General features: G+C 40.5%; 1 protein-coding gene across 1 annotated transcript in view; it reads right to left on the minus strand.

Annotated features, from left to right (window-relative positions):
• Positions 1-17,500, minus strand: part of LOC123515556 — a 1,160,229-nt gene that overhangs the window by 378,562 nt on the left and 764,167 nt on the right. The window lies entirely within an intron of this gene.

The raw sequence follows: 17,500 nt of genomic DNA on the forward strand, positions 1-17,500 counted from the left end.
AAATATAAAGAGTTTGATAACATATTGCGATAAAATGATTACTTTCAGATTTTTTAAAAGTTGTCTCTTCTTCAATATTGTCTCCTTCAGTTTTTGACCAGTGCATAATTCCGTTCTCCATTAGCGTCTTATTAATTAATGAAACAAAATCTATACTGCCTTTCATTGAGGATCAGTTCTTAATAATTTTCCACCATATTCTCATTCTCAATTCTACTTGTAACATAATGCTTACTCATTAGCCTTAGGTTAGACTTTGACTAAGAATGGTTATAGTTTAAGCTTGGTGAAGTAGTGAGGGTGTGTTCAGAGTAAGGTTTCATAAGACTATATTTGAAGAAAGTAAGTGACTGCGTAACTGAAACGGCTTTAGACATTTTTTTTGGATCATCTGAATCATTTATTGTTATTCAAAATTAAGTGATAAAATCATTAATTATGAGTCAATGTGTTCCACTACTTTCCCGCCTTACATCTTGGTGATACTGACTGTCAGGTATAGACGAGATCCGAAGTTGAACAATCTTTTACATTTATTCGGAAGGACTCCACGTTTTCCCTCACTCACGTCCCCAGATTTACTGAAAAAAAGCTGACAATTCTTATATTTGAAGAGGAAGCTAAATACAGAGGAAGGAAGTGTTGTATATTACCAAACTCTCAACCGTAACTATGATGGCTGCGAAGACAACAATATATCCTTAAAACAAAGATGCTTCACTGTCTCTCCGTCTTGACAAATCACACAAGGGAGCAAGACAAAGGAGGGAAATGAAGAGCCAAGCAACGCCCTCCTGCCACTGACCTGACAATAAATTCAAGACCGCTTGGGTGGCTGGAATGAGTCTTTACCATCTTCCAGCACGTCTTCATTCCTAACCATGCTAATCAGAATGGCGAGCTTATTCCGAAGATTGAGTCTAATTATGCATTATGTCTTATACTCATAATGACGGTCACCAATAATTACAATCTTCATCGACAAGATAGTCTGAGAACAAAGATGTCTTACCGTCTGGCCGCCCTCATAAGTTACACAGGGAGCGTTCCACCACGACAAAGGAGGAAAGTGATGGCCAGGCAACGCCCTGCCCGCCATTCACCCGATAGTAAATTTAAGATCAAATCGGTGGTTGGGTCCACTACACTGCAGGCTCGCTCCCCTGCCGCCCATAGTGTGTGTGTGTGTGTGTGTGTGTGTGTGTGTGTGTGTGTGTGTGTGTGTGTGTGTGTGTGTGTGTGTGTGTGTGTGTGTGTGTGTGTGTGTGTGTGTGTGTGTGTGTGTGTGTGTGTGTGTGTGTGTGTGTGTGTGTGTGTGTGTGTGTGTGTGTGTGTGTGATGAGGTTCCCTGAGGACTCGTGAGGCAGCCACGCGTCCGGGATTCCTGCAGCGTCTGGACAAGAGTGAGTTAGAGAATCATTCATTTAATACCCGACCATAAAGTTGTCACATTAGTATAACACAAAAAATGTCACCATATTTTTTTTATATATCTCCATTTGGACTCTCAGATTAAATTTCTTCATATTTTCTTTTGGAGAGTGGTTAAATAACACGCATTTCTTGCCTCCCTGTTCACGAGTTACAAAATTCACGTTAACACAGCCACACTGATTACAATGATTCACCATAAAATTGTCACATTAGCAAAGAATTTCAGCATTTATTTTTATACCTCCATTTCAACACTCACCCTTACTCTCCATCTTTTCGAGAGTAGTAATATAACGCACATTTCTTACTATCTCTTTCATGTTTAAAAATAATTCACGTAACCGAGCCACACACGCGACAAAGTGACCGCATGAAAGGACAGCGCGTCGTTTCATTGCACTCTTCCCGGCATCACCACCACCTCAAGAGAGACTAAACATGTACATTCATTGGAGTATCGCGTGGCACGTTGCCGGAATGTACCCCAGCAAGATAGGAGCTCCTGCCAGGCTGCTGAAGTGGTGCTGTGAAGTGGCTGACGTTTGTGGCATTTGATACTTAAGCCTCACAAAGTTGAAAGGAGGCTGACTGCAATGGCGCGGCGTGTTACTGTCAGAGCGAGGAGGGAAGGATTCATCATGGGAACACTACCAGGGAACAAGATCAACACTTCAACACTAATACCGTAACACTACCACTGCAACACTTCCACAACGTAACACCGCCTTTTATACATCTCCACAGCATAAAGTCATCACTGTAACACCACCGCAGTGAAAAAAGGAACACCTCAGAATGACACACCCACTCCAATACCTCCACAACACAACACTCTTCCTGCAACACCTTCACAGCATTCAATTTTTTTTCTTTATGTAAGAGGGAAAAACTGGCCAACAGCAACAAATAGATAAGAATAGGCCCACTCAGTCGTTAGTCCCCTTAATGCATCACCACACTGTCAAACTGTATCAAAACAAGACAAACACTACGACACCACTCTAATAATAAAGCTGCAGTATATCACAGCAACACCAAAGCAAAAATTCAATCAGCAATAACCAAGAATACGTTGCTGTGGTATTGCCCTTTCCAGTGATACCTTGTTTCTTGTTACAGTGTCATCCTTCTTCCTTCTTCTTCTCCACATGCAATCGTGAAACAATGAACAGTCGCCGCTGCTCGCCAAACCTCCAATCACCAGTCACTTGCAGATCAATTTGCTTCTCATTCGCCATGGTGATGGAGACACACTCTGTGCTGCGTGTGGTGCGGTGTGGGTGGCATGTTAGTCATTCGTACCAAGACACAAACACGATGTCTCTGTCCTATTTCCTCGATCAAGTCTTTTGGGTAGCTTTTTGGCGTTTTTTTTTGTAGACAGGTAGATAAACAAAGGCATTTATAGATGACTTCAGCCAATTTTTCGTCTATTTAAACAGATTGGTAAAGGGATACATAGCTAGATATATATATATATATATATATATATATATATATATATATATATATATATATATATATATATATATATATATATTAATTCAAATTACACTATGAAGCCCCTCATTGAGCTCTGGTTGTTGGTGCACTACTTAAAACAGCTCATATGAATAAGCAGCAAAATGCGCGTTTGTTCCTGTTCCGGGAAGGCGGGAATCTCTATAGACTCCATGCTGAATAATGGAAAAAAAAATTCTTTCCTTCCTGGCTGGAGATATGACTTTATATATATTTTTTTTAGATTTCCATGAGAAAATAACTTTTTAAATGTTTCTGCAAATATTTTTGTAACATTTAGATGACAAAATGGTTATTATATTCAATGCTAACAAATAAAAAACAACATAAGGATTTACTGATTCACGCATGGAAAGACGAAAGAAGCAGCATATAACGTAACAAATAATGAATAGAGGAAATGCAAGGATTCTGCAACACATAAGAGACAAAGCGAAGCTATTGAATTAGGAACTAAATATTTTTTCCGCTACTCAGCGTCATCCACGTCAAGGTTTAATAAAAGGGGGAAAAAAAAGTTTGATAGAATAAACCCTTAAAAGTGACGCTATGAACACAACACAGTGGAAACACGAACACAGCACTGTTTTGCCTCGTATCGGCAGGGAAAAGTGGGGAGAAAAATCAGGCAAAGAAAGATTTAAAACACACGAAAAACTAAATTCTTTAAAAAAAATAGAAAGAAAAATCAATCAGTGAGGGTGGAAGGGAACGAGGTGGCAGGCAGCCGTCACAGCAGCGCAGCGTCACAGCAACACAACTCCACCGCACCTCCACAAAGGACGTGGCTGTGGTGTGGACTGGGCTTGGACCATCCTCTCCCTCCATCACGCTCTATCTCTCCCTCCCTTTTCGTTTCCTCTCCCTCCATACAATTTTTCATATGAAGGCATCCATCTTTTTCATACTGACTCAAACACACACACACACACACACACACACACACACACACACACACACACACACACACACACACACACACACACACACACACACACACACACACTACAATGATTGAATTCTCACAGGTAGAGGAAAAAATAAGTAAATCAGTGACAATCAATAGAAATAAACAATATTACACCAACTATTAAACAAAGGTAAAGATTAAAATACTCCTTGAAAGACATATATAGAGGAGAAAAATAAAGTTACACAATAAATCAGTCGAAAACGTGAAAAAAAAATAGTCACATTGTCACTGATCACTATAGGAAGAACTGATCATAAGGTACTAGATAAAAAAATGTAGAAATAAAAAAGCTCATAATATAAAGTGAAAATATATGTAACCTGAGCTCTGTAGGTGTCAAAATAAGAAAAGAAGTACTGGCAGTATAGAAAAAAAGGTTATCCAAAGGTCCATTGAAGAACATGTACACGTTGATTGGAAAGAAAAAAAAACCAGCATAAATCGGACTTCTAGAGCCCACATAATGAAAGGTACAATCCACGCACTCAAGTTACATTCTAGAAAAAAACAAAACAATAAATCAAACAATGATAATAGTGAATGTGTTTTGCTTTAGTGAACATAATATAACTGTACATAGCCATAAACACGACTATTTATTTGTATTTACTTTAATGCACCAATGAGATGAAGCAATGACAAAACTATCACTAGGAACACGGGCATAAACAGTCTCCCTCCTACAATGCTTCGAAAATATTTAATACGCATTTATCCATACGAGAGAACAAAGATGGATTGTTACACGCACATTTGATCTTTAACCCCTTCAGCACCATGACACTTTTCCATATTCTTTCTGCTTACTCTCTGGTGATTTTATACAGCTTCAGAAACTCATGTGGGGGGATTAAAATAGTGAAGACTCTGGCCATTAATCTTGTGACATCCATAGATCCTTCCTGGTGTCAATAAAATGGTCTAATCGTACACAAATCTTAAGGTGAAAATGTGTCCCAGTACTGAAGGGGCTAATGGTGAGTGAAAAGAAATACAGGCAGAAAAAAACCAACTGAATTTTGAGAGTAGAGATAAAAAAAAAAATAATGAAACGACAGCCATATGAAGCAAAAGTAAAGAAACAACAAAATACCGAAGATTAATTGAATAATGGAAGAGTGGTGAGCTTTTATTCAGCTGGAAATGTTGTCTCGTGAAATTAAAAGAGGGAAAATATAAAGGCGATTGACTAAGGTGTGCCAAACCAGACCTGCCTCACTATTGTAATTATTATGTGCAGGTAAGAACCATAAAGACTGCTTCTAGACACACACACACACACACACACACACACACACACACACACACACACACACACACACACACACACACCGCGTAGTGTAGTGGTTAGCACGCTCGACTCACAATCGAGAGGGCCGGGTTTGAGTCCCGGTAAGTGGCGAGGCAAATGGGCAAGCCTCTTAATGTGTGGCCCCTGTTCACCTAGCAGTAAATAGATACGGGATGTAACGCGAGGGGTTGTGACCTCGCTTTCCCGGTGTGTTGTGTGTTGATGTGGTCTCAGTCCTACCCGAAGATCGGTCTATGAGCTCTGAGCTCGCTCCGTAATGGGGAAGACTGGCTGGGTGACCAACAGGCAACCGAGGTGAATTTCAAACACACATTTCTCTCTCCCTCTCTCTCTCTCTCTCTCTCTCTCTCTCTCTCTCTCTCTCTCTCTCTCTCTCTCTCTCTCTCTCTCTCTCTCTCTCTCTCTCTCTCTCTCTCTCTCTCTCTCTCTCTCTCTCTCTCTCTCTCTCTCTCTCTCTCTCTCTCTCTCTCTATTCTCTCTCTCTCTCTCTCTCTCTCTCTCTCTCTCTCTCTCTGTCTGTCTCCACTTATGTGCCATCAGTTTGACACTGTGTGTGTCTGTGTGTGTGTGTGTGTGTGTGTGTGTGTGTGTGTGTGTGTGTGTGTGTGTGTGTGTGTGTGTGTGTGTGTGTGTGTGTGAGAGAGAGAGAGAGAGAGAGAGAGAGAGAGAGAGAGAGAGAGAGAGAGAGAGAGAGAGAGAGAGAGAGAGAGAGAGAGAGAGAGAGAGAGAGAGAGAGAGAGAGAGAGAGAGAGAGAGAGAGAGAGAGAGAGAGAGAGAGAGAGAGAGAGAGAGAGAGAGAGAGAGAGAGAGAGAGAGAGAGAGAGAGAGTGTTCGGTACCTTTGTGGAAAAGAACAAAAGCTGCACTATTAGTTCACCACACAAAGACAAAACGAACAGAAATCTAATTACCAACACAGTCGCTTTCCCTCCTTTTCTTCCCACCAGAGGCCGTTGTTTCCTCCTCCCTTACCCGCGCCAGCTGTTCCCGCCTCGTCACCTCCTTCATCCACACTCATGCACTTACACAAACCTAAACTTTCTTCTACTATGGAATTATCGTTAGCTTCTTTCTATTTTTGACGTATGAAGAACAGTGGCCAAGGAGAAATTACCATATATATAAGAGTATCCTGTGACGAACTAATCATTTGTTTTCTCCATACGTGTCTTTATATATTTGGACTCTTTCTCTGTAATATGTAATAATTCACAACACTATAGGCAATATATCTAGATTTTGTAGGTTTTTACAAGAAAGTAGACGTTTAGAAAAGAAGATTTTACAGTTAGTGTCCATTGTAACGCTTAGATGCTGCTGGCAGATAAGCAGGACATTTTCAAGGGTTGTTAGTAATTGAGCAAAGATGTCCCTTACTACAATGAAATGGTTGATGTACAGAAAGTATATATATAACATTTCCATTACAGTGACTCATGCTTAATCCTTTCTACTAGTATTACTTTTATTTAAGTTGAATGAAAGAGTTAAAGTTTATAATGTAATTTCTCAGTCTTTCAATCCTTTCTTAAGTAAGTTCTGAACTCCCTGCCTGCCTCTGTATTTCTTCCTTCCCATGATTTGAACTCTTTCAAGAAGGACGTTTCGAGACATTTATCTTCCATTATATATATATTTTTATTTAGAATCTCTTTGAGAACTAAAACCGAAGGCCTTTTATTCATTTTTGTTGTTTTTATCCTGTTGCCATCTCATATAAAAATAATAGACAAAATATGAAGGGCCTCTATAAGCAGGATTCCATGTCAGCGCCGTCATATCAGCTCACTCGTCCTTACATGTTACCAGATAGCAAAAAGTGATCACTCACGACCTGGGGATTTACAGTTGGCCAGGGCTGTCAACGTGTAGGTTAGGTTATATGAGGTTATGCCAAGGTATATTAGTTTCCTTTAGGTTAAGTAATGCTATGTTATGTTAAGTCACACTAGCTTAGATAACGTTAGATAAGTTAATGTTAGATTAAGATTATGAGCAAAAAATATAGTGTACTCTAATTACCTTCACATTACAACATATTACGTTGAATACATCTTTAGGTTTTTCAATATATGCTACCTGTATTTTCTATTATTTAAAGTGCATGCACGTTCGAGAGCAAATATTTACCATGACGGTCAATAAAGGACCATTGACTTTATAAACCTTATCACTGACTAATCATACTTCAGTATTGAGAAACATTTTTACCTTGAGATTTGTGTACAATTAGACCATTTTATTGACAAGTAGGAAGGGATTATGTAAATCAAAACATTAATAGCTACAGTCTTCACTAAATAAATCCCCCTCTATAATTTTCTGCAGCTGTATAAAATTCACCAAATGGAAAGGAAAATGAACATGGAAACGCGTCACTGTACTCAAGGGGGTTAGTTAATACAAAAACCAAAGAGAACTGCCAATATGTACTACTTTCCGCAGCATTCTAACCCCCTCCACTTCTGGCAGCATCCCCACACTGGCGGTGACCACAACAGAGGGCACCAACTCAACCACCGCGGCACATCTGGTCACTTGTATTATCAGTAGCGCTGCGTCTGGTGCTCTCCCGCCTCCCTCACTCTCGCCATCACCAGACAGGGGCGAGGGTGGCGAGACTGGGAGAAGAGGGAGAATAGGGAAGGGAGATAATAATGGCAGACAAAATGGGTGGAGAAGGGGGAGGCTTTGCGGATAACGGCACAAGGGGGAAGAATGAACGAGGAATGGGAGAAAGGGGAAGGGAGGAAGGGACGTATGGAAAAGAGGAATAGGGAAGGAAAGTGTATGGGTGAAATCTACGTTGTGAAATGGTGTGGGGAGATAAAAAAACACGCAAAGTTAAAAGAGAGAGAGAGAGAGAGAGAGAGAGAGAGAGAGAGAGAGAGAGAGAGAGAGAGAGAGAGAGAGAGAGAGAGAGAGAGAGAGAGAGAGAGAGAGAGAGAGAGAGAGAGTATATGCAAATTATTGTTGTACTTATTAATGATTTCACTCCCTCATTATTCCCAGCCCGCCTCCTCCTCCTCCTCCTCCTCCTCCTCCTCCTCCTCCTCTCCTTATCTCTTTATGTGACAACGAGAAATAGTCAGCCAGTCCAACGTTTTCCACTTCCAAATACTTCCTTATGTTTCTTTTAGTTCCTTTGTTTTCCTCGTCATTCATCTCACTGGCTCTGTTTTCATATAAAGTTTGCTGAATTCCCTTCTATATCCTTCCGTTCCTTTGCCTTTCTACGCTGTTCCTCGCCCTGGTTCTCTCGAAATGAACTTACTAATTGACCTTACATTTCCTTTGTTTTCCTCGTCATTCATCTCACTGGCTCTTTTCTCATATAAAGTTTGCTGCATTTCCTTTTTATCCTTCAGATCCTTTGCATTATTTCTCGCCCTGGTTCTCTCGAAATGAACTTACTAAATGATCTTATATTTCCTTTGTTTTCCTCGTCATTCCTTCACCCTGGTTCTATTCTCAACAAAGCGTCGAGTTCAGAGTGGCGCGGAATAGCCTCGTATCTTCGTATCAAAGCTTCTCTCAGACCTGACAACACCTCGCTTCCCTCCTGCCCCTTCCCCTTCCAACTCCGTCCTCCCGCCAACACTCTCTCGCGTCTCATTTGCATCTTACAAATTTAACATCACGTCACCACGCCTCAACCCAGCGTGGTACTATTACGGTAGCCTTATCTATCCTCCTCTTGTTCCTCTTCCTTTGTCTCCTCTTCCGATTTAAAAACTAGACCATTTTTTTCTCCTTTTTCTGCTTTTTATTCATACTTTTTTCTTCTTGTTTTCGTATAATTTCTGTTGCTATTTTTTTGTTTTCATTCTCTTCTTTCTCTTTTCTCTTTTTTTCCATTTCTCTCTTTTATCTTTTATCCTTTTCCTCTTGCTTCTGTCCTCATTTTTCTCCTTTTTCTTCTTCTTCTTTTCCCTTTTATATTCTTTTCTTTTTCCTTCTCCATCTCCTCTTACTTCTAATCTCGTTTTTTTCCTCCTACTCTCTTATTCCAGCTAACAATTTTACTCTACCACCACCACCACCACCACCACCACCACTACCACTACCACCACCACCAGCTCCTATCCCTGTTCCATTACCCAGTTACTGCCCTACTAGTACTTTACCACCACGCATTAAGGAGAAATAGCTGCAGGAGACAAAGGCAAATCTTCCGATACTGAACGAATTAGCAGCGAACACTAAGGGGCGTGAAAGTCTCCGGGTCTTTGCTGCCCTAATTCACTTACAGCAACCGGCGGGACGCATTAACGCGTACACTCACAGAACTCTGCAGTGCTCAAGGTATGTAAGGAAAGAGAGAGAGAGAGAGAGAGAGAGAGAGAGAGAGAGAGAGAGAGAGAGAGAGAGGAGAGAGAGAGAGAGAGAGAGAGAGAGAGAGAGAGAGAGAGAGAGAGAGAGAGAGAGAGAGAGAGAGAGAGAGAGAGAGAGAGAGAGAGAGAGAGAGAGAGAGAGAGAGAGAGAGAGAGAGAGAGAGAGAGAGAGAGAGAGAGAGAGAGAGAGAGAGAGAGAGAGAACTATTTGGTGTGTGTGTGTGTGTGTGTGTAATTCACTGTTTGATCTGCTGCAGTCTCTGACGAGACAGCCAGACGTTATCCTACGGAACGAGCTCAGAGCTCATTATTTCCAATCTTCGGATAGGCCTGAGACCAGGCACACACCACACACCGGAACAACAAGGTCACAACTCCTCGATTTACATCCCGTACCTACTCACTGCTAGGTGAACAGGGGCTACACGTGAAAGGAGACACACCCAAATATCTCCACCCGGCCGGGGAACCCCAGTCCTCTGGCTTGTGAAACCAGCGCTCTAACCACTGAGCTACCGGGCCGTGTGTGTGTGTGTGTGTGTGTGTGTGTGTGTGTGTGTGTGTGTGTGTGTGTGTGTGTGTGTGTGTGTGTGTGTGTGTGTGTGTGTGTGTGTGTGTGTGTGTGTGTGTGTGTGTGTGTGTGTGTGTGTGTCTGTGTGTGTGTGTGACTACAGTTCCTCCCATTTCTCCAGGATGAAGAGCAGTGTGGAGAGGGAGTGTTTGCGTGTTCGCCTCCCAGGAGATGAGGAATAGAAGTCTACCTCGCAGTGCCGGATATTGTGACGGTGCCTGACAGCGGCGTGAAATGTTGCTTCCCTTACAGCCCCGACCACCGCAGACCACGCCACTAATATTCCAAGGCACTTCTGGCCAAACTCTACTTCAATCGTCTTTTATTAAGGGGTACAGGTTGGTTTAAAAAACTTTTTAATGTTATAGTGACAAATTAACAAGGTTTCTTCATCCTTATGAGGAGAAACAATAGCGAGAACAAATGTGGTAATCTCGGTGGACTTTGAAAACAGTCTTGGTTAGAAAAGGAGAGCGTTTTTGACATAGAGACTTTCTTGATGACTCCTGTGACGCTGACAGGCATGACGAGAAGGTACATAATGACATAATAGTAATAGTAATAGTGGTAAAAAAAAGGTGAGAAAATAGTTATTGCAAAATTATAATAAGATAATGATATCGATAATTATGATGATCATGATGATGATGATGATAATAATAATAATAATGACAATAATGACAATAATAACAATAGTAACAACAATAACAACAATAATAACAATAATAATAATAATGATAATAATAATAGTGATAATAATAATAATGATGATAATAATAAAATAATAATAATAATAATAATAATAATAATAATAATAATAATAATAATAATAATAATAATAATAATAATAATAATAATAATAATAAAATAATAATAGTAATAACAACAACACCAAGAACAATAATAATAATAATAACAACAATAGTAATGATGATAATAATAATAATAATAATAACAATAACAATAATAATAATTATATTAGTATGTCCTTATGTACTGCCCGTGCTCCGTTTTCTGTAAAACATTCTATTTATAAAATCAGTTTGGCTGGCTTGACTCGAGGTGACGTCACGTCTTCCCCTCAGTTCTCGCTCGCCGCCGTTTCAGGCGACACGGTCACCACCAGCCTCTCGTTTGCTCTGCTATACCTGTTGTGTCTTGTGATACTATTAAATACACGTTCATAATGGACTCAGGTGTCTCCATGCTACCCCAGTTTAAGGACAACTACCACATAATAATAATAATAATAATAATAATAATAATAATAATAATAATAATAATAATAATAATAATAATTATAATAATAATGAAAATAATAATAACAATAAGATTAACAACAATAATAACCATAAAAGTAAGTACAAAATAAGTAACAAGAAAGAGAAAGAGAAAGAAAGAGAGAAAAATAAAACATAATACGGAAATGAAACTACAAAATATTCTTCTATCACAGATTCACTGAGACTTATAGACAAAGTAGTCACGCGCAACAAACAAAGACCATAACGAAAGAAAAAAGGAGGAAAAGAAAGAATACCAGAGACAGAGGAAGGGAACACTGAACACACACACACACACACACACAACAGTCCAAGATATGAGACAGCTTCCAAACAGCGCCTCACTTACATGTCTCATCGTGTTGTGCCTTATGGATGAGGCTTCACTGACAATAAGACCTGGAGTAACGCCAACGCCGGGCTGATGCTCCGCTTAGTGCCCACCACCACCGCTCTTATTGCCGCCACGACCTGGACGCAAAGGTTCATACTGACAAGGGAAAGAGAGAAGGAATGAGAGAAGTGATAAAGGTAAGCGAAGGAGAGAGGGAGAGAGGGAGAGAGAGAGAGAGAGAGAGAGAGAGAGAGAGAGAGAGAGAGAGAGAGAGAGAGAGAGAGAGAGAGAGAGAGAGAGAGAGAGACAGACAGACAGACAGACAGACAGACAGAGAGATAGGAGAGATAGGCAGAGAGATAGATAGATAGATAGATAGATAGATAGAGAGAGAGAGAGAGAGAGAGAGAGAGAGAGAGAGAGAGAGAGAGAGAGAGAGAGAGAGATAGATAGATAGATAGATAGATAGATAGATAGATAGATAGATAGATAGATAGATAGATAGATAGATAGATAGAGAGAGAGAGAGAGAGAGAGAGAGAGAGAGAGAGAGAGAGAGAGAGAGAGAGAGAGAGAGAGAGAGAATTAATTGAGATATGACTGTGAGAAAGTCCGCGGGGGAAATTCTGCAGTTCCACGACCATTAATTACAATGAATAAGAAAGACTGGCGCTTTAAACTCAATGGAATTACGAGGGAGATCATTCAGAAGGACGAGACCCAATTTTTATTTCACATCTGGGAAAAAAAAATGGTAAGATTTGGTTTTAATAACGCTTCATTTTGACATCCGAGTGTAGGTTGGGCTTCCTCACTCGGGGCAACAGTTACCTATAGCGGGTGGGCTTTGAGATAGGAGGTACCCCAAAAAAGTATCCCCTTTAGCCCATAAATTCCCGTGAAAACCCCATTTGGTGTATAACTAAATAAATAAATAAAAATCTACTACTTCTGTTTCTTTTTTGTTCCTCGCACTGTTCCTTTATTTCTATTCCTTCTTCGTTTCTTCCTTCCATTATTTTTTCCCTTCATTTTCTTTATCCTTCGTCTATTCTTTCCTCATTCATTTCCTCCTTGTTTCTCTGTGTCCTTGTATATTTGCATCTTTGTTCTTTTAATCGTGATTCTTTGTGAAGACGAAATGTTTGGTATATGAAAAGAAAAAAACAATATATCTGACATCACATACAAATCAAAATATTCAGTTGAAAATTGATATTAAGACGTATAAAAGCTTGATATATGACAAGAAAAAAAAAATAAAAGGAAAAGAAATTAATTAAGATATGAAAAGCCATAGAATTTTTATATACGAGTAGACAAATGGTAAGTGTAAATACAAAAGAATACAAAATGATTGATCTATGAATCTTTGAAATATGAGGCAAACACACACACACACACAAAAAAAAGGAAAAAATAGCAAAAATAAAAATAAATAATAAAATGTAAGAAAGCAAGGCAATATAATGTAGGTCAAAGCAACATGACCATACATTAAAAAGAGAAGAAAGTATTTAGATATACCCAAATTAAACAAATAAGACAGAAAAAATCAAAATGAAATAAAATAAACAGAATGAGAAGAAATATCAACGTTTTAAGAGAAATTCAACCTCTCTCCCCTCCATCCTCTCTCTCTCTCTCTCTCTCTCTCTCTCTCTCTCACACACACACACACACACACACACATATATACACACACACACACACATATACACACACACACACACACACACACACACACACACACACACACACACACACACACACACACACACACACACACACACACACACACACACACACACACACACACACACACTCCCACACAGTCAATATCTCTGTGGAAAAACACCCAACAGTTACTTGGTGCATTAAAACGCGCCCTCATGTTTTAGAGGCTTCCATGAATTACACACCTATTTGGAAAGCAATAATTGGTAACCGCACACTCTGTAATATTGTTTGTCAGTTGTTATTATGGAGCTTCAACACCATTCCACCGTTCAACATTTTTATTTTTTTATTTTTGTCGCCTCATACACACACACACACACACACACACACACACACACACACACACACACACACACACACACACACACACACACACACACACACACAATGGATAAAAAGTAGAAAAGTACAAATGCTTTACGAGGCGTGGGTGAAAAAGGGAAGGGATGGTGACAATATTAAAGGGCTAAAAACTTAAATGTTCACAGTGCTCTCTCTCTCTCTCTCTCTCTCTCTCTCTCTCTCTCTCTCTCTCTCTGTGTGTGTGTGTGTGTGTGTGTGTGTGTGTGTGTTGATTAAATTTTTTTTTTCACTTTGCTCTCCATATACCCTTTACCACCACCACCACCACCACCACCACCACTGCTACTACTATTGTTACCACTACTACTACTACTACTACTACTACTACTACTACTACTACTACTACTACTACTACTACTACTACTACTACTACTACTACTACTACTACTACTACTACTACTACTGCAGCTACCACCACTACTACTACTACTACTACTACTACTACTACTACTACTACTACTACTACTGCTACTAACACCATCACCACCACCACTCTCACTACCATTACCACTACAATACCTTCATCATCACCATCTCACTGTCTTTCCCATCCGTCACCACCTCAGTTAACTTCAATAATGTAAGGTTTCTACTGAACATTCCATCGCATGATTGCCTTGTAAGGGGACATAAGAAATAGAGTTTCCACAAGGTAAATGGATAATTTGACTATAGTTTCGACTATGAAAGAAGATATAAGGAGGAAGAATAGTGGTATACATCACAAGCTTCTCTCTCTCTCTCTCTCTACCAAGGGATCTCAATCTGGGGTTTGCGAAACCCCAGGGGTCTCAGGAAGATTTCCAGGGGTACTTAGATGACATATAATGATACATTCTTTGCAGAATAGCTTTACCTAATGAGTTAGTGTCAGTCACTAAATTAACATTGTGTTCGATGTCAAATTACTGGGGGTTCGGGTAGATAGTCTAATAACTCAGACCATCAGACCCTGATCTATAGTCGAAAGGCATAAACATTTCCTCCTACTTTGCCCAGCCTACACCAATGAAAGATCCAATTGGCAACGTCCTTACCCAGAAAATGAAGAACACTTCATTGGAAAATTATTTTTGAAAAATCTAGTATAGAAGAAAATAAAGAAATAATATACAATTTTTGGAAAATAAGAACATAAAGGAAAAAGTTTAAATGATAATTAATTACAGCTAGAGACCCAGACAAAACCCAAACCAAAACACATCAGGAAGTGCCGATATCTAGGCTACACTTCCACCTATCAACTGATCGGAACTGAATACCATGTTCAGGCTATGGCAAGACAGAGCTGAGGAAAACGGTGGTGAAAACACTGCAGCACCCTCGGACTATTTCTGTTTCGGCCGCTAATTTTCTTTTTTTTTTCTCATAAAGAAAACCGAACAAATATTGCTCTACTCATTCCTTGTGAAGAATTAACCTGTGCAGAAGCGAGGTGAAATGTGTGTTAAGGTTCCGTGCTGTATTTAAGTCTCTAGAAATGAAAGATCTTGGTACACCAGACAATTATGTTTTGCTCTATATTATGATGTTAGTCGTATAAACTCAAGTAACTATAAAGAAATACCATGGTAGAATAAGAACAGAAAAATACTGGAAGGAGTAAAAGCATGGTAAATCAATAGATACATCGTAATACAGTGTTTAGAGACGACTACTCTGTACCGCGAGACGATGCTGACCCACTCCTGAATTAAACCAACCTGCGAACACTGAAAATGTGACAGTTTGGGTCCTCTCCTATTGACATTAATCAAAGTATTACGATTTATTCACAATAGTAATATATTACACTCAGACGGAACACGGGCCTGATGTGTTTGAGATGAGGCATTTTGTTATAGTACATTTCGCAATATATAGCGACTGTTTAGGACCGAAAAACTATAGCTTCAGGCAGATATACAATAATGTTATCTATCGATTTTCAGTCTTAAAGTCGGAGAAAATTACAAATATTGATGCATTTCTTTTATAGTCCTCCTTGCTTTTTGAAAAGGTGCACAAACTTAGAAAGGGTTGAAGAACACTAAACTATACCCTGATAAAAAAAATACAGTAAAAGAGATAAGAAAAAAATGACCAACATCTCTATTAGGCTAAGACTAATACTAAGACTAACTAAGTAATTCAGAGATAACGAAACGAACGACGATCACGAGAGCTTCCACGATAACAGTGTGTATGATAAGATGTGATTCCAGATTCCTCGATAGCGCTCCAAGTTTCCAAGATAACAATGCTATTCCAGTTTCCTCTATAGCGATGCGAGTTTCCAAAATGCCATTTCACGATAAAGATACCATTCCAGTTTCTACGATAGTAATGCGAGTTTCCACGATCAAGATGCAATTCCAGTTTTCACGGTAACGATGTGGCTTTCCACGATGTCGATGCGGTTCCAGTTCTCACAATGCGATTTCACGACACAATATTGAAGTCCACTTGCCTACACAGGTATTGGGACGAACCCTTTCACCCCGTAAGGGTTCACCCAGACCCTTGAGTGCAAATAAAGTGACGCTGTCACCTTCCTGCGCCGCAATTGAAATTCACTTGCCTACACCGGTACTGGGACGAACCCTTTCACCCCGTAAGGGTACAGCCCGCACCCTTAGGTGCAAGGAGAGTGGCGCTGCCACTTCACTGCGACGCAATTGAAGTTCACTTGCCTACACAGGTACTGAGACGAACCCTTTCACCCCGTAAGGGTTCACCCCAGACCCGTGAGTGCGAGGAGAGTGACGCTGCCACCTTACTGCGCCTCACACGGGTAGCCATGAGCAATGACCCGCCACACACCACTCCCCAAACACTGTCAGTGAGTCCTTTTCACCCCGTAAAGGACCACTGGTATTGTCAGTGCCTGGTGCATGGCGCACAGCGTGCCCTCGTTCATGGCGAGTTGTTCAGCACGGTGTCATTATAAGCAGAGGTCCCGTACACACCACTCACCACCAGACTCTATGCAAGGAGCCCTTATCACCCCTTAAAGGCCCCTCACGGCATCATCTGGTGGACGGTAGACACGGCAGACTGCTTAAGGCGACCCTTGCCTAGTGTGAGGCGCTGCAAGTTGACGACAACCAGTGAGCTTGAAGCCGCAAAGGAAAATGAGTCCACGTTAACAATGGGATTCCACGACAGGTTGCGATTCCAGTGTCCACGGTAAAGATGTGTTTGTCGAGGATAACGATCCGTTTATCGAGGCTAACGGTGCGGCGATGGCGATGGCGAAACGATTCAAAGTATTATTACCTACACAGGTACTGGGACGAAACTTTTCACCCCGAAAGGGTCAACCCCAGTCCCGTGGTTATGAGAGCAGTGACGATGCAACCTTGCAATGCCTCACACGGGTCGCCATGAGCAATGACCCGCCACACACCACTCCCCAAACACTGTCATGAAGTGAGTCCTTTTTACCTAACCTAACCTAACCTAACCTAACCTAACCTAACCTAACCTAACCTAACGTAAAGGACCACTGGTACTGTCAGTGCCTGGCTCATGGCGCACAGCGTGCCCTCGTTCATGGCGAGTTGTTCAGCCCGGTGTCATTATAAGCAGGGGACCTGTACACACCACTCACCACCAGACTCTATGCAAGGAGCCCTTATCACCCCTTTAGGGCCC

Source organism: Portunus trituberculatus, chromosome 39 (genome assembly GCF_017591435.1).
Source record: "Portunus trituberculatus isolate SZX2019 chromosome 39, ASM1759143v1, whole genome shotgun sequence".
Classification (NCBI taxonomy): domain Eukaryota; kingdom Metazoa; phylum Arthropoda; class Malacostraca; order Decapoda; family Portunidae; genus Portunus; species Portunus trituberculatus.